We start from the raw sequence: 25,959 nt of genomic DNA on the forward strand, positions 1-25,959 counted from the left end.
GGTTGAGTTTTGCATAGATGTGATGTGGGAGGGGAATGAGCCTCGTTGGGTCATTAGTAGTATGAATAAGGTGTAGGAGGCGGTTAGTAGGGTTGCGATTCCTGTTAGGATGATCGTGAAGGCAGATCAGTTGAATAAGGTGATTATAATGGTTAGCTCTGCTATGAGGTTTGTTGTTGGGGGTAAGGCTATGTTTGTTAGATTGGCCAGCAATCATCAGGTAGCTATGAGTGGTAGGAGAGGTTGTAGGCCTCGTGTGAGTAGTAGAATTCGGCTGTGCGTACGTTCATAGTTTGTGTTGGCTAGGCAGAATAGTATGGAGGAAGTTAGTCCATGGGAAATTATTAGGATCATTGCCCCTGAGAATGATCAGTGGGTTTGGATTATTCCTGCGGCGATAACTAGGCCTATGTGGCTAACGGATGAATAAGCGATTAGTGATTTTAGGTCTGTCTGTCGTAGGCAGATTGAGCTAGTCATTAGGGCGCCTCATAGGGCCAGGGTTAGGAAGGGGTAGTGCAGGAGGTTGGACAGTGGGCCCATAAATAGAGTGACTCGTATAATTCCGTATCCTCCTAGCTTTAGTAGTAGGGCGGCGAGGAGTATTGAGCCTGCGATGGGTGCTTCTACGTGGGCTTTTGGCAGTCAGAGGTGTAGGCCGTATAGTGGGGCTTTTACTATGAATGCTATGAGCAGTGCTAGACCTGATAGTATTCCTGTCCATGAGGTGGATAGGGTTGGGTGGGTTAGTTGTAGGGTTGGCAGGTGCAGGGTGCCAATTTTCACGTATAGGTGTATGATTGTGATTAGCAGGGGTAGAGAGCTTACTGGCGTGTAGAATAGCAGGTAGATGCCAGCGCTTAGGCGTTCTGGTTGGTTCCCCCATCGGGTGATTAAGATTAGGGTGGGAATGAGGGTTGCTTCAAATGAGATGTAAAATAGTGCTAGTTCTGTGGTGGAAAAGGCTAGTAGGATGAATGGCTGGACTGCGACTAAGGTTGAGATAAAGATTCGTTTGCGTTGTAGGGGTTCTTGTTGCAGGTGGTTTTGGCTTGCTATGATTATGAGTGGGAGTAGTCAGCAGGATAGTACTAGGAGGGGGGATGAGATTTGGTCAATTCCTGTTCAGTTGGATAAAAATTTGTAGGGGTAGTAGGTTGGGATTAATCACTGTAGGCTTAGGGCAGCGATTAGGAGGCTGTATAAGGTGGTGTTAGTCCATAGAAATTTTGGTGGAGACAGCAGGGCTGTTGGAAGAAGTATGATTGTGGGTAGGATGATTTTTAGCATTGCAGGAGGTTTAGGTTGTGTAGATGGTCGGAGCCATGTGTGCGGGTGGAGGCTACTAGGATGGCCAGGCCTGTGCCCGCCTCACACGCTGAGAAGGTTAGCATGAGAATTGGTACCATGGTGAATGAGGAGACTTGGTTTTCGATGGATCATATTGATAGGCCTACGAATATCGATAATATTATGCTTTCAAGGCATAGTAGGGCGGATACTAGGTGGGTTCGGTGGAAGGCTAGTCCTAGTCCGCTGAAAATGAAGGCTGAGTAGAAGCTTAAATGTAGGGGCGACATAAGAAAGTTACAGGGTTGGCTGTAATCTGCTGGGTCGAAACCAGCTATCTTTTTGGTTAGACTAACTTTCTGTTATTCTGCTCATTCTAGGCCCCCTTGAATTCACTCGTAGGCCAGTCCGAGTGTTAGGAGAAGGAGGATCACTACAGTTCAGGTGAGGGTCATTAGGGGGGATTGGAGTTGGACGGCTCATGGCAGGGGGAGTAGGAGGGCGATTTCTAGGTCGAATAGGACGAACAGGATGGCTACTGAGGAAGAATCGGACTGAGAATGGTAATCGAGCAGATCCAAGTGGGTCGAATCCACATTCGTACGGTGAGAGTTTCTCTGAGTCGGGGTTTATTTGGGCGAGTCAGAAGTTTAATGCGGTTAGGGCGGCGCTTAGGATTGATGATAGGGCGAATATGAACATGAGTGCGTTCATTGCTCTCCTCTGGGTTTATACCAGATTCTAGAGATTGGAAGTCAATTGTAATTAATATACTAGAAGAGCAAGATCCTCATCAGTAGATGGTTATGTAGAGGAATAGTCAGATGATGTCTACGAAGTGTCAGTATCAGGCTGCTGCCTCGAATCCGAAGTGGTGGTCTGATGTAAAGTGGAACTTGATCAGTCGGAAGAGGCAGACGGTCAGGAAGGAGGATCCGATGATTACGTGGAGTCCGTGGAATCCAGTGGCAACGAAGAAGGTAGATCCGTAGACGCTATCGGCGATTGAGAATGGGGCTTCGTGGTATTCTATTGCTTGTAGGGCTGTGAAGTAGAATCCCAGGAGGATCGTTAGGGTTAGGGCGTGGATGGCGTGTTTTCGGTTTCCTTCTGTGATGCTGTGATGGGCTCACGTTACGGTAACGCCTGAGGCTAGTAGGATGGCTGTGTTTAGTAGGGGGACTTCTATCGGGTTGAGTGGTTTAATTCCTGTTGGGGGTCATTGGCCTCCTAGTTCTGGGGTTGGGGCCAGGCTCGAGTGGAAGAACGCTCAGAAGAACCCTAAGAAGAAGAATGCTTCGGATGTGATGAAAAGGATTATGCCGTATCGTAGGCCTTTTTGGACTGTGGGAGTGTGATGGCCTTGGAAGGTGCTTTCTCGTACAATGTCTCGTCATCATTGGAGTATTACTAGGAGTATTGAGATGAGGCCTAGGGTTAGTAGTATGGATGAGTTGTAGTGGAATCACATGATTAATCCTGAGGTTGTGAGTAGGGCGGCGGCTGCCCCGAAGATTGGTCAAGGGCTTGGGTCAACTATGTGGTATGAGTGTGCTTGGTGTGCCATTAGATGTTTTCTTGTAAGTATAGGCTTAGAAGGAGCACGAAGACGTAGGCCTGGATTATGGCTACTGCTACTTCTAGGATGGTTAGGAGTAGTAGGATGATTATTGTTAGGATGGATACTGCAGGAAGGGTGGGTATTAATGCAATGGAGGCTGTAGAGATGAGTTGGATGAGTAAGTGTCCTGCTGTAAGGTTGGCTGTAAGGCGGACTCCGAGGGCTAGGGGGCGGAATAGTAGGCTGGTTGTTTCGATCAGGATTAGTGCGGGGATTAGGGGTGTAGGGGTACCTTCGGGTAATAGGTGGGCTAAAGAGGCTGATGGTTGGTTTCGTAGGCCTGTTAGTAGTGTGGCGAGCCATAGTGGGAAGGCTAGGGCTATGTTCATAGATAGTTGGGTGGTTGGGGTGAATGTATATGGAAGGAGGCCTAGAAGGTTGATTGTAAGAAGTATGATTATTAGGGATGTAAATATTATGGCTCATTTGTGGCCATTTTTGTTGAGTGGGACTATTAGTTGTTTTGTGATTAGGTGAAGGAGTCATGTTTGGATAGTAGAAAGGCGGTTGTTGATTCATCGGTTGTTTGGGGACGGGAATAGTAGGGCTGGGAAGAGTAGGGATAGTAGGATTAAGGGGATGCCGAATAGATTGGGGCTGGAAAATTGGTCAAAGAAGCTTAGGTTCATGGTCAGGATCATGGTGTGGGTTTGGTAGTGAGGGAGGTCTTATTTGATGGGGGGTTGGTTGTGGTGAAGGCTAGTAGTTTTGGTTGGATGAGGAGTGCTAGGGTTAATCAGGTTATAATTATGATTGAAAATCATGGTGCGGGGTTAAGCTGTGGCATATCATTAAGGAGGGGGAAGTCCCTCTTTGGCTAGCTTAAAAGGCTAGTGCTGTTGCATAGCTTCTTAATGATTAGGATGATGATAGAAGGGACGATCAGGCCTCGAAATGTGGGAGTGGGGTTGATTCTACTACAATGGGTATGTAGCTGTGATTAGCCCCGCAAATTTCTGAGCATTGTCCGTAAAAAATCCCAGGCCGGGTGGTAATGAATGAAGTTTGGTTTAGTCGGCCTGGGATTGCGTCTGTTTTAACTCCGAGCGTTGGGACTGCTCAGGAGTGGAGTACGTCTCCTGCAGTAATGATCACGCGGATGGGGGATTCTATTGGGATAACTACGCGGTGGTCAACTTCTAGCAGTCGGAAGTGGCCGTTGGGTAAGTCTGGGGTGGGCACTATGTAGGAGTCGAATGATAGGTCTTTGAAGTCTGTGTATTCGTAGCTTCAGTATCATTGGTGGCCGATGGCTTTTAGGGTGAGGTCTGGTTCGTCGATTTTGTCCATTATGTAGAGGATTTGTAGGGATGGGAGGGCGAGGAGTACCAGGACGATAGCAGGTAGGATTGTCCAGATCAGCTCTACTTCTTGGGCGTCTACAGCATTGGACGAGAGTTTTTCTGTTAGTATGTGGGCTAAAAGGTAGAGAACTAGGCTGCAGATAGCTAGGGCAACGATTAGGGCGTGGTCGTGGAATTCAACGAGTTCTTCTATGATGGGTGATGAGGCGTCTTGGAATCCTAGTTGGGAGTGGTTGGCCACATGAGATGTACAGGATTTTTACCTGTGATTTAGTCTTGACAAGGCTATGTAATTGGTTTACTAACGTCTCATAAGAAAGAAGCATGAGCGGTTAACCTCCTGGGAGACCCAGAAAACTTCACCCCAGCAAACCCACTAGTAACCCCACCACACATCAAGCCAGAATGATACTTCCTACTCGCCTACGCCATCCTACGTTCAATCCCAAATAAACTAGGAGGCGTATTAGCACTGGCCGCCTCCGTACTGATCCTATTCCTAATCCCATTCCTGCACAAATCAAAACAACGAGCAATAACATTCCGACCACTCTCCCAGCTCCTATTCTGAGTACTAGTCGCCGACCTCCTCGTCCTAACATGAGTAGGAAGCCAACCCGTCGAACACCCATTCATCATCATCGGCCAACTCGCTTCAATCGCCTACTTCACTATCCTCCTATTTCTCCTCCCCGCCGCAAGCGCCCTAGAAAACAAAATACTCAACTGCTAAATACTCTAATAGTTTATAAAAACATTGGTCTTGTAAACCAAAGATTGAAGACTTACCACTTCTTAGAGTACCCCAAACTCAGAAAAAAAGGACTCAAACCTTTATCTCCAGCTCCCAAAGCTGGCATTTTCAATAAACTATTCTCTGACCCTAACCCCTAAACCGCCCGAATAGCACCCCGCGACAACCCCCGCACAAGCTCCAATACAACAAACAAAGTCAACAACAGCCCCCAACCCGCCACTAAAAACATCCCTGCCCCATGTGAATAAAACATGGAAACTCCACTAAAATCCGACCGAACAACAAACACCCCAACATTATTCACAGTAGAAACCCCGAACTTCCAAGCCCCCATAAACCCCCCAAACACCAACCCCCCAAAAACAATTGCCACAAACGCTACTGCACATCCAATCACCCGTCAATCCCCCCAAGCCCCAGGGAAAGGCTCCGCTGCTAAAGCTACTGAATAAACAAACACCACCAGCATACCCCCCAAATACACCATAAACAGCACTAAAGCCACGAACGAAACCCCAAGGCCCAGCAACCACCCGCACCCCGCCACAGACGCTAACACCAAACCAACAACCCCATAATACGGCGAAGGATTCGACGCCACACCCAAAACACCCACCGCAAAGCAAATCCCTAAAAAAAACATAAAATAAGTCATTATTCCTGCCCGGACACTACCCGAGGCCTGCGGCTCGAAAAGCCGCCATTGTTCTCAACTACAGGAACTAACCGCAAGCCCCCAATAATTCTACCCCATCTATGCCATTATGCTTAACCCCCCCCCCCTCCCCCCCCGAGGCGGGGGTATTTGGTTATGCATATTCGTGCATAAATTTATATACCCCATATACATACATACTATAGTACCAGTAATATACATTATATACGGACTATCTTATAAGCAGGTGCTAAACCCATACATGTACACGGCCATTAAACCCTTAAACACACTCCTACCAAACCACCCGGCATGAATGTTCTAGGACCATACCCCACAACACCCAATACAACTCCACTCAAGCGCATAACAAGACCCCATTTTAATGAATGCTCACAGGACATGCTCCAACAACAACTCTCCACCACATATCTCATGCAGTTCGTATCAGACGGATTTATTAATCGTACTCCTCACGTGAAATCAGCAACCCGTTGCACATAATGTCCGGTATGACTAGCTTCAGGCCCATACGTTCCCCCTAAACCCCTCGCCCTCCTCACATTTTTGCGCCTCTGGTTCCTCGGTCAGGGCCATCCATTGGGTTCACTCACCCCTCCTTGCCCTTCAAAGTGGCATCTGTGAGTACTTTCACCTTCTCAATGCGTAATCGCGGCATGTTCCAGCTTTTTGGCGCCTCTGGTTCCTCTTATTTTTTCCGGGGTTACCTCACAGGTGGCTATTCCCAGTGATCTCGGGGGTCCCACAATCTAAGCCTGGACACACCTGCCTCACGGCCTATCCTATATTTCAAGGGTCCCTCGATGAGACGGTTGGCGTATATGGGGAATCATCCTGACACTGATGCACTTTGACCACATTCAGTTAATGTTACCTCCACCCTCCGGGTTAAATGGGGCTATTGGATGAATGCTCGTTGGACATAGCACAAAACAACAAATCATTAAGCGCAACCCCTGCGCTTCACAAACTAAACCAGTAAACTTTCGCTAACCACCATGTAGCATAAACCTTCATCGCCCAATCCCAGCAAACTACCTCTAAAACTCCATTAATCATCCCTTCCATGACATCATCGGAACGATGTATATATACACACAAACACATACAAAATAACTTAAACTTATTAGAGAAACTCCAGTACTAAAAATAGTAAACACAAGCAATAATTTCATATACTTCACTCTCACTCACCACTCAACTATCAGCTAACCACACCCCCGTCCACATAGCTTAACACAAAGCATGGCACTGAAGTTGCCAAGATGGCATAAAACATGCCTGCGGACAAAAGACTTAGTCCTAACCTTACGGTTGGTTTTTGCTAAATATATACATGCAAGTATCCGCGCCCCAGTGTAAACGCCCTCGACCACCTACCCCCATACAGGCCTTGAGGAGCGGGTATCAGGCACACCCAAGTAGTAGCCCAAGACGCCTCGCTAAGCCACGCCCCCACGGGTATTCAGCAGTAATTAACATTAAGCAATGAGTGCAAACTTGACTTAGTTATAGCAACAGCCTAACTTCAAGGGTTGGTAAATCTTGTGCCAGCCACCGCGGTCATACAAGAAACCCAAATCAACCGTCCTATTGACACGGCGTAAAGAGTGGTAAAATGCCTATCCTAGCTAACTAAGATCAAAATGCAACTGAGCTGTCATAAGCCCAAGATGCACCTAAACACACCATTAAGATGATCTTAGGAACTAACGACTGATTTAAACCCACGAAAGCCAGGGCCCAAACTGGGATTAGATACCCCACTATGCCTGGCCCTAAATCTTGATACTTACTTTACCGAAGTATCCGCCAGAGAACTACGAGCACAAACGCTTAAAACTCTAAGGACTTGGCGGTGCCCCAAACCCACCTAGAGGAGCCTGTTCTACAATCGATAATCCCCGATTAACCCAACCACCCCTTGCCAACACAGCCTACATACCGCCGTCGCCAGCCCACCTCGAATGAGAGCACAACAGTGGACACAATAGCACCCCGCTAATAAGACAGGTCAAGGTATAGCCTATGGAGTGGAAGAAATGGGCTACATTCCCTATTCATAGGGCACACGGAAAGAAGCGTGAAACCACTTCTGGAAGGCGGATTTAGCAGTAAAGTGGGACAATAGAGCCTACTTTAAGCCGGCCCTGGGGCACGTACATACCGCCCGTCACCCTCCTCAAAAGCCACATCCCACATAACTAATACCATAAATACGCTGAAGATGAGGTAAGTCGTAACAAGGTAAGTGTACCGGAAGGTGTACTTAGAATATCAAGACGTAGCTATAACACCAAAGCACTCAGCTTACACCTGAAAGATATCTACTAGACCGGATCGTCTTGAAGCCCCCCCTCTAGCTCAACCACACAAATAGTACACCAAAACTAAAGAATTTACTAAACTAATTAAACTAAAGCATTTTACAGTCTTAGTATAGGCGATAGAAAAGACACTTAGACGCGATAGAGACCCCAGTACCGTAAGGGAAAGATGAAATAGCAGTGAAACAATCAAAGCGACAGACAGCAAAGATCAACCCTTGTACCTTTTGCATCATGGTTTAGCGAGAACAACCAAGCAAAGTGAACTAAAGTTTGCCCCCCCGAAACCCAAGCGAGCTACTTTCAAGCAGTTAAAGAGAGCGAACCCGTCTCTGTTGCAAAAGAGTGGGATGACTTGTCAGTAGAGGTGAAAAGCCAACCGAGCTGGGTGATAGCTGGTTACCTGTGAAACGAATCTAAGTTCCCCCTTAATCCTCCCTACCGGACATCCTGAACCCTAATGAGATGATTAAGAGCTATTTAATGGAGGGACAGCTCCATTAAAAAAGGACACAACCTCGACTAGCGGATAATTCTTACTACTGATCCTACCGTGGGCCCTAAAGCAGCCATCAAAAAAGAGTGCGTCAAAGCTCCACCACCTAAAAATACCAAAATAAGATGATTCCCTTATCACAAACAGGTCAACCTATGAATATAGGAGAATTAATGCTAAAATAAGTAACTCAGGGCCACACCCCTCTAACGGCGCAAGCTTACATAGAAACATTATTAACAGACCTAGACAGATACAAAAACCCCTACAAGACCACGTATTAACTAACCCTGTTAACCCGACTCAGGAGCGCCTATAAGAGCGATTAAAATCTGTGAAAGGAACTCGGCAAATTAATAAGGCCCGACTGTTTACCAAAAACATAGCCTTCAGCAAATTAAACAAGTATTGAAGGTGATGCCTGCCCGGTGACTTAGGTTTAACGGCCGCGGTATCCTAACCGTGCAAAGATAGCGCAATCAATTGTCCCATAAATCGAGACTTGTATGAATGGCTAAACGAGGTCTTAACTGTCTCTCACAGATAATCAGTGAAATTGATCTCCCCGTGCAAAAGCGGGGATGTGAACATAAGACGAGAAGACCCTGTGGAACTTAAAAATCAACGACCACCGCGAATCCTCAATCAACCCCACTGGGGCCACTACCATCGCAGAGCCTGGTCGATATTTTTCGGTTGGGGCGACCTTGGAGGAGAACAAATCCTCCAAAAACAAGACCATACCTCTTTACCTAGAGCTACCCCTCAAAGTGCTAACAGTGACCAGACCCAATATAATTGATTAATGGACCAAGCTACCCCAGGGATAACAGCGCAATCCCCCTCAAGAGCCCATATCGACAGGGGGGTTTACGACCTCGATGTTGGATCAGGACATCCTAATGGTGCAGCCGCTATTAAGGGTTCGTTTGTTCAACGATTAACAGTCCTACGTGATCTGAGTTCAGACCGGAGCAATCCAGGTCGGTTTCTATCTATGACGCACTCTCCCCAGTACGAAAGGACCGGGAAAGTGGGGCCAATACCACAAGCACGCCCCCCCCCTCTAAGCAGTGAAACCAACTAAACCGTGAAGAGGGCCTTCCCCCACCACTTTCAATCCTAGAAAAGGACCAGCTAGAGTGGCAGAGCCCGGCAAGTGCAGAAGGCTTAAGCCCTTTCCCCAGAGGTTCAAATCCTCTCCCTAGCTTCACCCATGATTCAAATAACAACACTAAGCTGCCTCGTTATATCCCTCCTATACATCATCCCAATCCTGATTGCCGTAGCCTTCCTAACCCTAGTAGAACGGAAAATCCTAAGCTACATACAATCCCGCAAAGGCCCTAACGTTGTCGGGCCTTTTGGCCTACTTCAACCATTTGCGGACGGACTGAAACTATTTACCAAAGAGCCCATCCGACCCTCTACCTCTTCCCCACTTCTATTCATTCTGATACCAATACTAGCCCTTGTCCTAGCCCTCACCACTTGAGCACCACTACCACTCCCATTTCCCCTAGCAGATCTAAACCTCGGAGTTCTCTTCCTAATAGCCATGTCAAGCCTAGCCGTCTACTCAGTCCTATGATCAGGCTGAGCCTCGAACTCAAAATACGCACTAATCGGAGCCCTACGGGCAGTAGCACAGACCATTTCATACGAAGTGACACTGGCCATAATCCTGCTATCAATAATCATACTAAGCGGAAGCTACACACTCAGCTCCTTTGCCGTCGCACAGGAGCCTCTATACTTCATTTTCTCCTCATGACCCCTAGCAATAATATGATACGTATCCACCCTAGCAGAGACAAACCGAGCTCCTTTTGACCTCACAGAGGGTGAATCTGAGCTAGTCTCAGGGTTTAACGTTGAATACGCCGCAGGACCCTTCGCCTTATTCTTCCTAGCTGAATATGCGAACATTATGCTAATAAATACACTTACAGCCATCATATTCCTAAACCCAAGCGCCCTAGGGCCACCCACAGAACTATTCCCCGTCATCCTAGCCACAAAAGTCCTCCTACTATCTTCTGGTTTCTTATGGGTCCGAGCTTCATACCCACGATTCCGATATGACCAACTAATGCACCTACTATGAAAAAACTTCCTACCCCTCACACTAGCTCTGTGCCTCTGACACATCAGCATACCTATCTGCTATGCAGGCCTACCTCCTTACATAAGGAAATGTGCCTGAACTACAAAGGGTCACTATGATAAAGTGAACATAGAGGTATAACAGCCCTCTCATTTCCTGTTGACCTTAGAAAAGTAGGAATTGAACCCACACAAGAGAAATCAAAATTCTCCATACTTCCCTTATATTATTTTCTAGTAGAGTCAGCTAATCAAGCTATCGGGCCCATACCCCGAAAATGATGGTTTAACCCCCTCCTCTACTAATGAACCCTTACGCGACCCCAATCATAACCTTCAGCCTCATCTTGGGCACCACAATCACAATTTCCAGCAACCACTGAGTTCTGGCCTGGACAGGACTGGAGATCAACACACTAGCCATCATTCCCCTAATTGCCAAATCCCACCACCCACGAGCAGTAGAAGCCGCAACGAAATACTTCCTAACCCAAGCAGCTGCTTCCGCCCTGGTCCTATTCTCTAGCATAACCAATGCCTGAGTCACTGGCCAATGAGACATCACACAAATAAACCACCCAACCTCCTGTCTACTACTGACAGCAGCAATCGCTATTAAACTGGGCCTAGTGCCATTTCACTTCTGATTCCCAGAAGTACTACAAGGATCGCCACTAATAACAGCCCTGCTACTCTCGACCCTCATAAAATTCCCCCCACTAACCCTGCTCCTACTAACATCCAAATCCCTCGACCCAGCTCTACTCACCGCCATGGCCCTAGCCTCAACAGCACTAGGAGGCTGAATAGGACTGAACCAAACACAAACACGCAAAATCCTAGCCTTCTCGTCCATCTCCCACTTAGGCTGAATCGCCATCATCCTAGTTTACAGCCCCAAATTGGCCTTACTTACCTTCTACCTATACACAATCATAACATCAGCCGTATTCCTAGCCCTTAACAAAATCAAAGCCCTTAACCTATCCATGATCACAACCTCATGAACAAAAACCCCAGTGCTAAACGCCACCCTAATACTAGTACTTTTATCCCTAGCAGGCCTCCCCCCATTAACAGGCTTTATACCAAAGTGACTTATCATCCAAGAACTAACTAAACAGGAAATAACACCAGCAGCCATGGCAATTGCCATGCTATCACTGCTCAGCCTCTTCTTCTACCTACGCCTCGCATACCACTCAACAATTACCCTTCCCCCCAACTCCTCTAACCACATAAAACAATGATACACTAGCAAAGCCCCAAGCACACCTACTGCGGTCCTTGCCTCACTATCAATCCTCTTACTTCCCCTGTCCCCAATAATACATGCCATTGTCTAGAAACTTAGGATAACACCCCAAACCGAAGGCCTTCAAAGCCTTAAATAAGAGTTAAACCCTCTTAGTTTCTGCACATTAAGACTTACAGAATATTAACCTGTATCTTCTGAATGCAAGTCAGACGCTTTAATTAAGCTAAAGCCTCCCTAGACAGATGGGCTTCGATCCCACAAAACTCTAGTTAACAGCTAAATGCCTAAACCAATTGGCTTCTGCCTACAAAGACCCTGACGCACCCTAGTGCGCATCGATGAGCTTGCAACTCAACATGAATTTCACTACAGAGCCGATAAGAAGAGGAATTAAACCTCTGTAAAAAGGACTACAGCCTAACGCTTCAACACTCAGCCATCTTACCCGTCACCTTCATCAACCGATGACTATTTTCCACTAACCATAAGGATATTGGCACCCTGTACCTCATCTTCGGGGCATGAGCAGGAATAGTCGGCACCGCACTCAGCCTATTAATCCGCGCAGAACTAGGACAACCAGGAACTCTCCTAGGCGACGACCAAATTTACAATGTAATCGTTACCGCTCACGCCTTTGTAATAAGCTTCTTTATAGTCATACCCATCATGATCGGAGGATTCGGCAACTGATTAGTCCCCCTCATAATCGGTGCCCCCGACATAGCATTCCCGCGAATAAACAACATAAGCTTTTGACTCCTCCCCCCATCATTCCTCCTCCTACTAGCCTCATCCACTGTAGAAGCTGGCGCCGGCACAGGCTGAACTGTCTACCCTCCCCTAGCAGGTGACCTTGCCCACGCCGGAGCTTCAGTAGACCTGGCTATCTTCTCACTCCACTTAGCCGGTATCTCCTCCATCCTTGGGGCCATCAACTTTATCACCACAGCCATCAACATAAAACCCCCCGCACTCTCACAATACCAAACCCCACTATTTGTCTGATCCGTACTAATTACCGCCATCCTACTCCTTCTATCACTCCCCGTACTCGCCGCCGGTATTACAATATTACTAACTGATCGAAACCTAAACACCACATTCTTCGACCCCGCTGGAGGAGGAGACCCAATCCTGTACCAACACCTATTCTGATTCTTCGGACACCCAGAAGTCTATATTCTGATCCTACCGGGGTTCGGAATCATCTCACACGTAGTCACGTACTACTCAGGCAAAAAGGAGCCCTTCGGCTACATGGGAATAGTCTGAGCCATACTATCCATCGGCTTCCTAGGATTCATCGTCTGAGCTCACCACATGTTTACAGTAGGAATAGACGTTGATACCCGAGCCTACTTTACATCAGCCACTATAATCATTGCCATCCCTACCGGAATCAAAGTATTTAGCTGACTAGCCACCCTGCACGGAGGAACAATCAAATGAGACCCCCCCCAATACTATGAGCTCTAGGATTTATCTTCCTATTTACCATCGGAGGATTAACAGGAATCGTTCTTGCAAACTCTTCCCTAGACATCGCCCTGCACGACACGTACTACGTAGTTGCCCACTTCCACTACGTCCTATCCATAGGCGCCGTCTTTGCCATTCTAGCAGGATTTACTCACTGATTCCCACTACTCACTGGGTTTACCCTACACCAAACATGAGCAAAAGCCCACTTCGGGGTAATATTTACAGGAGTAAACCTAACGTTCTTCCCCCAGCACTTCCTAGGCCTAGCAGGAATACCCCGACGATACTCGGACTATCCCGACGCCTACACACTATGAAACACCATTTCCTCCTAGTCCTAGGACTTAGAGAAACTCCAGTACTAAAAATAGTAAACACAAGCAATAATTTCATATACTTCACTCTCACTCACCACTCAACTATCAGCTAACCACACCCCCGTCCACATAGCTTAACACAAAGCATGGCACTGAAGTTGCCAAGATGGCATAAAACATGCCTGCGGACAAAAGACTTAGTCCTAACCTTACGGTTGGTTTTTGCTAAATATATACATGCAAGTATCCGCGCCCCAGTGTAAACGCCCTCGACCACCTACCCCCATACAGGCCTTGAGGAGCGGGTATCAGGCACACCCAAGTAGTAGCCCAAGACGCCTCGCTAAGCCACGCCCCCACGGGTATTCAGCAGTAATTAACATTAAGCAATGAGTGCAAACTTGACTTAGTTATAGCAACAGCCTAACTTCAAGGGTTGGTAAATCTTGTGCCAGCCACCGCGGTCATACAAGAAACCCAAATCAACCGTCCTATTGACACGGCGTAAAGAGTGGTAAAATGCCTATCCTAGCTAACTAAGATCAAAATGCAACTGAGCTGTCATAAGCCCAAGATGCACCTAAACACACCATTAAGATGATCTTAGGAACTAACGACTGATTTAAACCCACGAAAGCCAGGGCCCAAACTGGGATTAGATACCCCACTATGCCTGGCCCTAAATCTTGATACTTACTTTACCGAAGTATCCGCCAGAGAACTACGAGCACAAACGCTTAAAACTCTAAGGACTTGGCGGTGCCCCAAACCCACCTAGAGGAGCCTGTTCTACAATCGATAATCCCCGATTAACCCAACCACCCCTTGCCAACACAGCCTACATACCGCCGTCGCCAGCCCACCTCGAATGAGAGCACAACAGTGGACACAATAGCACCCCGCTAATAAGACAGGTCAAGGTATAGCCTATGGAGTGGAAGAAATGGGCTACATTCCCTATTCATAGGGCACACGGAAAGAAGCGTGAAACCACTTCTGGAAGGCGGATTTAGCAGTAAAGTGGGACAATAGAGCCTACTTTAAGCCGGCCCTGGGGCACGTACATGGTTAAACATGCCTGTTAGTAGTGTGGCGAGCCATAGTGGGAAGGCTAGGGCTATGTTCATAGATAGTTGGGTGGTTGGGGTGAATGTATATGGAAGGAGGCCTAGAAGGTTGATTGTAAGAAGTATGATTATTAGGGATGTAAATATTATGGCTCATTTGTGGCCATTTTTGTTGAGTGGGACTATTAGTTGTTTTGTGATTAGGTGAAGGAGTCATGTTTGGATAGTAGAAAGGCGGTTGTTGATTCATCGGTTGTTTGGGGACGGGAATAGTAGGGCTGGGAAGAGTAGGGATAGTAGGATTAAGGGGATGCCAAATAGATTGGGGCTGGAAAATTGGTCAAAGAAGCTTAGGTTCATGGTCAGGATCATGGTGTGGGTTTGGTAGTGAGGGAGGTCTTATTTGATGGGGGGTTGGTTGTGGTGAAGGCTAGTAGTTTTGGTTGGATGAGGAGTGCTAGGGTTAATCAGGTTATAATTATGATTGAAAATCATGGTGCGGGGTTAAGCTGTGGCATATCATTAAGGAGGGGGAAGTCCCTCTTTGGCTAGCTTAAAAGGCTAGTGCTGTTGCATAGCTTCTTAATGATTAGGATGATGATAGAAGGGACGATCAGGCCTCGAAATGTGGGAGTGGGGTTGATTCTACTACAATGGGTATGTAGCTGTGATTAGCCCCGCAAATTTCTGAGCATTGTCCGTAAAAAATCCCAGGCCGGGTGGTAATGAATGAAGTTTGGTTTAGTCGGCCTGGGATTGCGTCTGTTTTAACTCCGAGCGTTGGGACTGCTCAGGAGTGGAGTACGTCTCCTGCAGTAATGATCACGCGGATGGGGGATTCTATTGGGATAACTACGCAGTGGTCAACTTCTAGCAGTCGGAAGTGGCCGTTGGGTAAGTCTGGGGTGGGCACTATGTAGGAGTCGAATGATAGGTCTTTGAAGTCTGTGTATTCGTAGCTTCAGTATCATTGGTGGCCGATGGCTTTTAGGGTGAGGTCTGGTTCGTCGATTTTGTCCATTATGTAGAGGATTTGTAGGGATGGGAGGGCGAGGAGTACCAGGACGATAGCAGGTAGGATTGTCCAGATCAGCTCTACTTCTTGGGCGTCTACAGCATTGGACGAGAGTTTTTCTGTTAGTATGTGGGCTAAAAGGTAGAGAACTAGGCTGCAGATAGCTAGGGCAACGATTAGGGCGTGGTCGTGGAATTCAACGAGTTCTTCTATGATGGGTGATGAGGCGTCTTGGAATCCTAGTTGGGAGTGGTTGGCCACATGAGATGTACAGGATTTTTACCTGTGATTTAGTCTTGACAAGGCTATGTAATTGGTTTACTAACGTCTCATAAGAAAGAAGCATGAGCGGTTAACCTCCTGGGAGACCCAGAAAACTTCACCCCAGCAAACCCACTAGTAACCCCACCACACATCAAGCCAGAATGATACTTCCTACTCGCCTACGCCATCCTACGTTCAATCCCAAATAAACTAGGAGGCGTATTAGCACTGGCCGCCTCCGTACTGATCCTATTCCTAATCCCATTCCTGCACAAATCAAAACAACGAGCAATAACATTCCGACCACTCTCCCAGCTCCTATTCTGAGTACTAGTCGCCGACCTCCTCGTCCTAACATGAGTAGGAAGCCAACCCGTCGAACACCCATTCATCATCATCGGCCAACTCGCTTCAATCGCCTACTTCACTATCCTCCTATTTCTCCTCCCCGCCGCAAGCGCCCTAGAAAACAAAATACTCAACTGCTAAATACTCTAATAGTTTATAAAAACATTGGTCTTGTAAACCAAAGATTGAAGACTTACCACTTCTTAGAGTACCCCAAACTCAGAAAAAAAGGACTCAAACCTTTATCTCCAGCTCCCAAAGCTGGCATTTTCAATAAACTATTCTCTGACCCTAACCCCTAAACCGCCCGAATAGCACCCCGCGACAACCCCCGCACAAGCTCCAATACAACAAACAAAGTCAACAACAGCCCCCAACCCGCCACTAAAAACATCCCTGCCCCATGTGAATAAAACATGGAAACTCCACTAAAATCCGACCGAACAACAAACACCCCAACATTATTCACAGTAGAAACCCCGAACTTCCAAGCCCCCATAAACCCCCCAAACACCAACCCCCCAAAAACAATTGCCACAAACGCTACTGCACATCCAATCACCCGTCAATCCCCCCAAGCCCCAGGGAAAGGCTCCGCTGCTAAAGCTACTGAATAAACAAACACCACCAGCATACCCCCCAAATACACCATAAACAGCACTAAAGCCACGAACGAAACCCCAAGGCCCAGCAACCACCCGCACCCCGCCACAGACGCTAACACCAAACCAACAACCCCATAATACGGCGAAGGATTCGACGCCACACCCAAAACACCCACCGCAAAGCAAATCCCTAAAAAAAACATAAAATAAGTCATTATTCCTGCCCGGACACTACCCGAGGCCTGCGGCTCGAAAAGCCGCCATTGTTCTCAACTACAGGAACTAACCGCAAGCCCCCAATAATTCTACCCCATCTATGCCATTATGCTTAACCCCCCCCCCCTCCCCCCCCGAGGCGGGGGTATTTGGTTATGCATATTCGTGCATAAATTTATATACCCCATATACATACATACTATAGTACCAGTAATATACATTATATACGGACTATCTTATAAGCAGGTGCTAAACCCATACATGTACACGGCCATTAAACCCTTAAACACACTCCTACCAAACCACCCGGCATGAATGTTCTAGGACCATACCCCACAACACCCAATACAACTCCACTCAAGCGCATAACAAGACCCCATTTTAATGAATGCTCACAGGACATGCTCCAACAACAACTCTCCACCACATATCTCATGCAGTTCGTATCAGACGGATTTATTAATCGTACTCCTCACGTGAAATCAGCAACCCGTTGCACATAATGTCCGGTATGACTAGCTTCAGGCCCATACGTTCCCCCTAAACCCCTCGCCCTCCTCACATTTTTGCGCCTCTGGTTCCTCAGTCAGGGCCATCCATTGGGTTCACTCACCCCTCCTTGCCCTTCAAAGTGGCATCTGTGAGTACTTTCACCTTCTCAATGCGTAATCGCGGCATGTTCCAGCTTTTTGGCGCCTCTGGTTCCTCTTATTTTTTCCGGGGTTACCTCACAGGTGGCTATTCCCAGTGATCTCGGGGGTCCCACAATCTAAGCCTGGACACACCTGCCTCACGGCCTATCCTATATTTCAAGGGTCCCTCGATGAGACGGTTGGCGTATATGGGGAATCATCCTGACACTGATGCACTTTGACCACATTCAGTTAATGTTACCTCCACCCTCCGGGTTAAATGGGGCTATTGGATGAATGCTCGTTGGACATAGCACAAAACAACAAATCATTAAGCGCAACCCCTGCGCTTCACAAACTAAACCAGTAAACTTTCGCTAACCACCATGTAGCATAAACCTTCATCGCCCAATCCCAGCAAACTACCTCTAAAACTCCATTAATCATCCCTTCCATGACATCATCGGAACGATGTATATATACACACAAACACATACAAAATAACTTAAACTTATTAGAGAAACTCCAGTACTAAAAATAGTAAACACAAGCAATAATTTCATATACTTCACTCTCACTCACCACTCAACTATCAGCTAACCACACCCCCGTCCACATAGCTTAACACAAAGCATGGCACTGAAGTTGCCAAGATGGCATAAAACATGCCTGCGGACAAAAGACTTAGTCCTAACCTTACGGTTGGTTTTTGCTAAATATATACATGCAAGTATCCGCGCCCCAGTGTAAACGCCCTCGACCACCTACCCCCATACAGGCCTTGAGGAGCGGGTATCAGGCACACCCAAGTAGTAGCCCAAGACGCCTCGCTAAGCCACGCCCCCACGGGTATTCAGCAGTAATTAACATTAAGCAATGAGTGCAAACTTGACTTAGTTATAGCAACAGCCTAACTTCAAGGGTTGGTAAATCTTGTGCCAGCCACCGCGGTCATACAAGAAACCCAAATCAACCGTCCTATTGACACGGCGTAAAGAGTGGTAAAATGCCTATCCTAGCTAACTAAGATCAAAATGCAACTGAGCTGTCATAAGCCCAAGATGCACCTAAACACACCATTAAGATGATCTTAGGAACTAACGACTGATTTAAACCCACGAAAGCCAGGGCCCAAACTGGGATTAGATACCCCACTATGCCTGGCCCTAAATCTTGATACTTACTTTACCGAAGTATCCGCCAGAGAACTACGAGCACAAACGCTTAAAACTCTAAGGACTTGGCGGTGCCCCAAACCCACCTAGAGGAGCCTGTTCTACAATCGATAATCCCCGATTAACCCAACCACCCCTTGCCAACACAGCCTACATACCGCCGTCGCCAGCCCACCTCGAATGAGAGCACAACAGTGGACACAATAGCACCCCGCTAATAAGACAGGTCAAGGTATAGCCTATGGAGTGGAAGAAATGGGCTACATTCCCTATTCATAGGGCACACGGAAAGAAGCGTGAAACCACTTCTGGAAGGCGGATTTAGCAGTAAAGTGGGACAATAGAGCCTACTTTAAGCCGGCCCTGGGGCACGTACATACCGCCCGTCACCCTCCTCAAAAGCCACATCCCACATAACTAATACCATAAATACGCTGAAGATGAGGTAAGTCGTAACAAGGTAAGTGTACCGGAAGGTGTACTTAGAATATCAAGACGTAGCTATAACACCAAAGCACTCAGCTTACACCTGAAAGATATCTACTAGACCGGATCGTCTTGAAGCCCCCCCTCTAGCTCAACCACACAAATAGTACACCAAAACTAAAGAATTTACTAAACTAATTAAACTAAAGCATTTTACAGTCTTAGTATAGGCGATAGAAAAGACACTTAGACGCGATAGAGACCCCAGTACCGTAAGGGAAAGATGAAATAGCAGTGAAACAATCAAAGCGACAGACAGCAAAGATCAACCCTTGTACCTTTTGCATCATGGTTTAGCGAGAACAACCAAGCAAAGTGAACTAAAGTTTGCCCCCCCGAAACCCAAGCGAGCTACTTTCAAGCAGTTAAAGAGAGCGAACCCATCTCTGTTGCAAAAGAGTGGGATGACTTGTCAGTAGAGGTGAAAAGCCAACCGAGCTGGGTGATAGCTGGTTACCTGTGAAACGAATCTAAGTTCCCCCTTAATCCTCCCTACCGGACATCCTGAACCCTAATGAGATGATTAAGAGCTATTTAATGGAGGGACAGCTCCATTAAAAAAGGACACAACCTCGACTAGCGGATAATTCTTACTACTGATCCTACCGTGGGCCCTAAAGCAGCCATCAAAAAAGAGTGCGTCAAAGCTCCACCACCTAAAAATACCAAAATAAGATGATTCCCTTATCACAAACAGGTCAACCTATGAATATAGGAGAATTAATGCTAAAATAAGTAACTCAGGGCCACACCCCTCTAACGGCGCAAGCTTACATAGAAACATTATTAACAGACCTAGACAGATACAAAAACCCCTACAAGACCACGTATTAACTAACCCTGTTAACCCGACTCAGGAGCGCCTATAAGAGCGATTAAAATCTGTGAAAGGAACTCGGCAAATTAATAAGGCCCGACTGTTTACCAAAAACATAGCCTTCAGCAAATTAAACAAGTATTGAAGGTGATGCCTGCCCGGTGACTTAGGTTTAACGGCCGCGGTATCCTAACCGTGCAAAGGTAGCGCAATCAATTGTCCCATAAATCGAGACTTGTATGAATGGCTAAACGAGGTCTTAACTGTCTCTCACAGATAATCAGTGAAATTGATCTCCCCGTGCAAAAGCGGGGATGTGAACATAAGACGAGAAGACCCTGTGGAACTTAAAAATCAACGACCACCGCGAATCCTCAATCAACCCCACTGGGGCCACTACCATCGCAGAGCCTGGTCGATATTTTTCGGTTGGGGCGACCTTGGAGGAGAACAAATCCTCCAAAAACAAGACCATACCTCTTTACCTAGAGCTACCCCTCAAAGTGCTAACAGTGACCAGACCCAATATAATTGATTAATGGACCAAGCTACCCCAGGGATAACAGCGCAATCCCCCTCAAGAGCCCATATCGACAGGGGGGTTTACGACCTCGATGTTGGATCAGGACATCCTAATGGTGCAGCCGCTATTAAGGGTTCGTTTGTTCAACGATTAACAGTCCTACGTGATCTGAGTTCAGACCGGAGCAATCCAGGTCGGTTTCTATCTATGACACACTCTCCCCAGTACGAAAGGACCGGGAAAGTGGGGCCAATACCACAAGCACGCCCCCCCCCTCTAAGCAGTGAAACCAACTAAACCGTGAAGAGGGCCTTCCCCCACCACTTTCAATCCTAGAAAAGGACCAGCTAGAGTGGCAGAGCCCGGCAAGTGCAGAAGGCTTAAGCCCTTTCCCCAGAGGTTCAAATCCTCTCCCTAGCTTCACCCATGATTCAAATAACAACACTAAGCTGCCTCGTTATATCCCTCCTATACATCATCCCAATCCTGATTGCCGTAGCCTTCCTAACCCTAGTAGAACGGAAAATCCTAAGCTACATACAATCCCGCAAAGGCCCTAACGTTGTCGGGCCTTTTGGCCTACTTCAACCATTTGCGGACGGACTGAAACTATTTACCAAAGAGCCCATCCGACCCTCTACCTCTTCCCCACTTCTATTCATTCTGATACCAATACTAGCCCTTGTCCTAGCCCTCACCACTTGAGCACCACTACCACTCCCATTTCCCCTAGCAGATCTAAACCTCGGAGTTCTCTTCCTAATAGCCATGTCAAGCCTAGCCGTCTACTCAGTCCTATGATCAGGCTGAGCCTCGAACTCAAAATACGCACTAATCGGAGCCCTACGGGCAGTAGCACAGACCATTTCATACGAAGTGACACTGGCCATAATCCTGCTATCAATAATCATACTAAGCGGAAGCTACACACTCAGCTCCTTTGCCGTCGCACAGGAGCCTCTATACTTCATTTTCTCCTCATGACCCCTAGCAATAATATGATACGTATCCACCCTAGCAGAGACAAACCGAGCTCCTTTTGACCTCACAGAGGGTGAATCTGAGCTAGTCTCAGGGTTTAACGTTGAATACGCCGCAGGACCCTTCGCCTTATTCTTCCTAGCTGAATATGCGAACATTATGCTAATAAATACACTTACAGCCATCATATTCCTAAACCCAAGCGCCCTAGGGCCACCCACAGAACTATTCCCCGTCATCCTAGCCACAAAAGTCCTCCTACTATCTTCTGGTTTCTTATGGGTCCGAGCTTCATACCCACGATTCCGATATGACCAACTAATGCACCTACTATGAAAAAACTTCCTACCCCTCACACTAGCTCTGTGCCTCTGACACATCAGCATACCTATCTGCTATGCAGGCCTACCTCCTTACATAAGGAAATGTGCCTGAACTACAAAGGGTCACTATGATAAAGTGAACATAGAGGTATAACAGCCCTCTCATTTCCTGTTGACCTTAGAAAAGTAGGAATTGAACCCACACAAGAGAAATCAAAATTCTCCATACTTCCCTTATATTATTTTCTAGTAGAGTCAGCTAATCAAGCTATCGGGCCCATACCCCGAAAATGATGGTTTAACCCCCTCCTCTACTAATGAACCCTTACGCGACCCCAATCATAACCTTCAGCCTCATCTTGGGCACCACAATCACAATTTCCAGCAACCACTGAGTTCTGGCCTGGACAGGACTGGAGATCAACACACTAGCCATCATTCCCCTAATTGCCAAATCCCACCACCCACGAGCAGTAGAAGCCGCAACGAAATACTTCCTAACCCAAGCAGCTGCTTCCGCCCTGGTCCTATTCTCTAGCATAACCAATGCCTGAGTCACTGGCCAATGAGACATCACACAAATAAACCACCCAACCTCCTGTCTACTACTGACAGCAGCAATCGCTATTAAACTGGGCCTAGTGCCATTTCACTTCTGATTCCCAGAAGTACTACAAGGATCGCCACTAATAACAGCCCTGCTACTCTCGACCCTCATAAAATTCCCCCCACTAACCCTGCTCCTACTAACATCCAAATCCCTCGACCCAGCTCTACTCACCGCCATGGCCCTAGCCTCAACAGCACTAGGAGGCTGAATAGGACTGAACCAAACACAAACACGCAAAATCCTAGCCTTCTCGTCCATCTCCCACTTAGGCTGAATCGCCATCATCCTAGTTTACAGCCCCAAATTGGCCTTACTTACCTTCTACCTATACTAGGATGGCCTCTAGCAGGATTTACTCACTGATTCCCACTACTCACTGGGTTTACCCTACACCAAACATGAGCAAAAGCCCACTTCGGGGTAATATTTACAGGAGTAAACCTAACGTTCTTCCCCCAGCACTTCCTAGGCCTAGCAGGAATACCCCGACGATACTCGGACTATCCCGACGCCTACACACTATGAAACACCATTTCCTCCATCGGCTCCCTAATCTCAATAGTAGCCGTAATCATACTAATATTCATCATCTGAGAAGCCTTTTCGGCCAAACGAAAAGTCCTACAACCAGAACTAACTACCACAAACGTTGAATGAATCCACGGCTGCCCTCCCCCATACCATACTTTCGAGGAACCGGCCTTCGTCCAAGTACAAGAAAGGAAGGAATCGAACCCTCACATGCTGGTTTCAAGCCAACTGCATTAACCGCTCATGCTTCTTTCTTATGAGACGTTAGTAAACCAATTACATAGCCTTGTCAAGACTAAATCACAGGTAAAAATCCTGTACATCTCATGTGGCCAACCACTCCCAGCTAGGATTCCAAGACGCCTCATCACCCATCATAGAAGAACTCGTTGAATTCCACGACCACGCCCTAATCGTTGCCCTAGCTATCTGCAGCCTAGTTCTCTACCTTTTAGCCCACATACTAACAGAAAAACTCTCGTCCAATGCTGTAGACGCCCAAGAAGTAGAGCTGATCTGGACAATCCTACCTGCTATCGTCCTGGTACTCCTCGCCCTCCCATCCCTACAAATCCTCTACATAATGGACAAAATCGATGAACCAGACCTCACCCTAAAAGCCATCGGCCACCAATGATACTGAAGCTACGAATACACAGACTTCAAAGACCTATCATTCGACTCCTACATAGTGCCCACCCCAGACTTACCCAACGGCCACTTCCGACTGCTAGAAGTTGACCACCGCGTAGTTATCCCAATAGAATCCCCCATCCGCGTGATCATTACTGCAGGAGACGTACTCCACTCCTGAGCAGTCCCAACGCTCGGAGTTAAAACAGACGCAATCCCAGGCCGACTAAACCAAACTTCATTCATTACCACCTGGCCTGGGATTTTTTACGGACAATGCTCAGAAATTTGCGGGGCTAATCACAGCTACATACCCATTGTAGTAGAATCAACCCCACTCCCACATTTCGAGGCCTGGTCCCTTCTATCATCATCCTAATCATTAAGAAGCTATGCAACAGCACTAGCCTTTTAAGCTAGCCAAAGAGGGACTTCCCCCTCCTTAATGATATGCCACAGCTTAACCCCGCACCATGATTTTCAATCATAATTATAACCTGATTAACCCTAGCACTCCTCATCCAACCAAAACTACTAGCCTTCACCACAACCAACCCCCCATCAAATAAGACCTCCCTCACTACCAAACCCACACCATGATCCTGACCATGAACCTAAGCTTCTTTGACCAATTTTCCAGCCCCAATCTATTTGGCATCCCCTTAATCCTACTATCCCTACTCTTCCCAGCCCTACTATTCCCGTCCCCAAACAACCGATGAATCAACAACCGCCTTTCTACTATCCAAACATGACTCCTTCACCTAATCACAAAACAACTAATAGTCCCACTCAACAAAAATGGCCACAAATGAGCCATAATATTTACATCCCTAATAATCATACTTCTTACAATCAACCTTCTAGGCCTCCTTCCATATACATTCACCCCAACCACCCAACTATCTATGAACATAGCCCTAGCCTTCCCACTATGGCTCGCCACACTACTAACAGGCCTACGAAACCAACCATCAGCCTCTTTAGCCCACCTATTACCCGAAGGTACCCCTACACCCCTAATCCCCGCACTAATCCTGATCGAAACAACCAGCCTACTAATCCGCCCCCTAGCCCTCGGAGTCCGCCTTACAGCCAACCTTACAGCAGGACACTTACTCATCCAACTCATCTCTACAGCCTCCATTGCATTAATACCCACCCTTCCTGCAGTATCCATCCTAACAATAATCATCCTACTACTCCTAACCATCCTAGAAGTAGCAGTAGCCATAATCCAGGCCTACGTCTTCGTGCTCCTTCTAAGCCTATACTTACAAGAAAACATCTAATGGCACACCAAGCACACTCATACCACATAGTTGACCCAAGCCCTTGACCAATCTTCGGGGCAGCCGCCGCCCTACTCACAACCTCAGGATTAATCATGTGATTCCACTACAACTCATCCATACTACTAACCCTAGGCCTCATCTCAATACTCCTAGTAATACTCCAATGATGACGAGACATTGTACGAGAAAGCACCTTCCAAGGCCATCACACTCCCACAGTCCAAAAAGGCCTACGATACGGCATAATCCTTTTCATCACATCCGAAGCATTCTTCTTCTTAGGGTTCTTCTGAGCGTTCTTCCACTCGAGCCTGGCCCCAACCCCAGAACTAGGAGGCCAATGACCCCCAACAGGAATTAAACCACTCAACCCGATAGAAGTCCCCCTACTAAACACAGCCATCCTACTAGCCTCAGGCGTTACCGTAACGTGAGCCCATCACAGCATCACAGAAGGAAACCGAAAACACGCCATCCACGCCCTAACCCTAACGATCCTCCTGGGATTCTACTTCACAGCCCTACAAGCAATAGAATACCACGAAGCCCCATTCTCAATCGCCGATAGCGTCTACGGATCTACCTTCTTCGTTGCCACTGGATTCCACGGACTCCACGTAATCATCGGATCCTCCTTCCTGACCGTCTGCCTCTTCCGACTGATCAAGTTCCACTTTACATCAGACCACCACTTCGGATTCGAGGCAGCAGCCTGATACTGACACTTCGTAGACGTCATCTGACTATTCCTCTACATAACCATCTACTGATGAGGATCTTGCTCTTCTAGTATATTAATTA

General features: G+C 47.2%; 2 long non-coding RNA genes across 8 annotated transcripts in view; one reads left to right on the forward strand and one right to left on the reverse strand.

Annotated features, from left to right (window-relative positions):
- Positions 1-14,506, forward strand: part of LOC308200504 — a 28,262-nt gene extending 13,756 nt beyond the window's left edge. Inside the window, exon 2 of the long non-coding RNA XR_013955639.1 lies at positions 12,371-14,506. This is a non-coding gene — a long non-coding RNA (uncharacterized lncRNA). The remainder of the gene's footprint in view (positions 1-12,370) is intronic.
- Positions 1-25,959, reverse strand: part of LOC308200502 — a 208,134-nt gene that overhangs the window by 151,192 nt on the left and 30,983 nt on the right. For 6 of the 7 annotated variants that reach the window (XR_013955631.1, XR_013955632.1, XR_013955633.1 and 3 more), the window contains 2 exons: positions 16,089-24,627; positions 4,553-4,921 (listed from right to left, as the gene is read on the reverse strand). This is a non-coding gene — a long non-coding RNA (uncharacterized lncRNA). Of the gene's footprint in view, positions 1-4,552; positions 4,922-16,088; positions 25,123-25,959 lie in introns of all 7 variants that reach the window. The other variant, XR_013955636.1, reaches the window with a different exon arrangement.

Source organism: Anser brachyrhynchus (assembly GCF_964034855.1).
Source record: "Anser brachyrhynchus genome assembly, chromosome: 10".
In the NCBI taxonomy this organism is placed as follows: domain Eukaryota; kingdom Metazoa; phylum Chordata; class Aves; order Anseriformes; family Anatidae; genus Anser; species Anser brachyrhynchus.